Source organism: Neomonachus schauinslandi, chromosome 9, assembly GCF_002201575.2.
Source record: "Neomonachus schauinslandi chromosome 9, ASM220157v2, whole genome shotgun sequence".
Lineage (NCBI taxonomy): Eukaryota > Metazoa > Chordata > Mammalia > Carnivora > Phocidae > Neomonachus > Neomonachus schauinslandi.
Window position 1 is genome coordinate 59729967 of NC_058411.1, and position 907 is coordinate 59730873.

Genomic DNA, 907 nt, shown 5'->3' on the forward strand with positions numbered 1-907 from the left:
TCCCACCTTTATTCCCTTACTGGCTGTGTGTCCTTAAGCAAACTAATGTCTTTGTGCCTTAATTTCTATATCTGCAGAATGGGATAGTAATAAAACCTAGAGTTGTCATGAATAGGTTAGATCATTCATGCACAGCTTTTGAAATTGGCCCAAGGGAAGTGCTCAGTAAATGTTAGCTATTATTACTATATAAAACCAAGTCTGTTTTTGGAAGTCTTTAAATGTTACAAACAGTCCCTCTCCCGAAAGCCTCCCAGTTATGTTAGGCAGTATATGTATTTCCATAGTTGCAAATTAAACATTTAATAAGATGCAGCTACAATCAAGGAGCAGATATTTAGGTCAAGAATTGTTTGGCTGCAAGAATCAGAAATCTACCTAAAATAGCCTGTAAACAGGAAGTTGTTAAAAAAATCCAAAATCTGGAATTTAATTGCAAGAAGTATAGTTGGACATTGTGGTGTCTAGGAGGTCACCAACAGTTCATAACTTTCTCTGTGTCTGCAGTTGCCTCTGGCTGTTTCTATGTCTAGTTCTGTCTCTATCCCCTCTATCCCCTAGTTCCTTCTTTTCTGCTCACCCTCTTCCTCTGTGCCTCTTTCCCTGTCTCTCTCCCTTGTTCTTTTTCTCTTACACCTAAGCATCTATGTGTCTGCTTTATTCTCTGTGAACTGATTTCTCTGAAGGCCTCTTCATTACTGCTCCTCCATACAGGGTAACATATTAGCCCTGTCTCCATAGTCTTGGCATTCATGCCTTTGAGTTGCCATGATGCAGACTCTGAACCCAGTTCTGTAGAACCTCACAACTCCACTGACTGCTCCTTACCTCTTGGTTCAGCTCCTGAGACTGAGGCTCACTCAGTGTGATCAGTGGTCTCAGTCAGCTGTGGCCAGGATGATGGGGC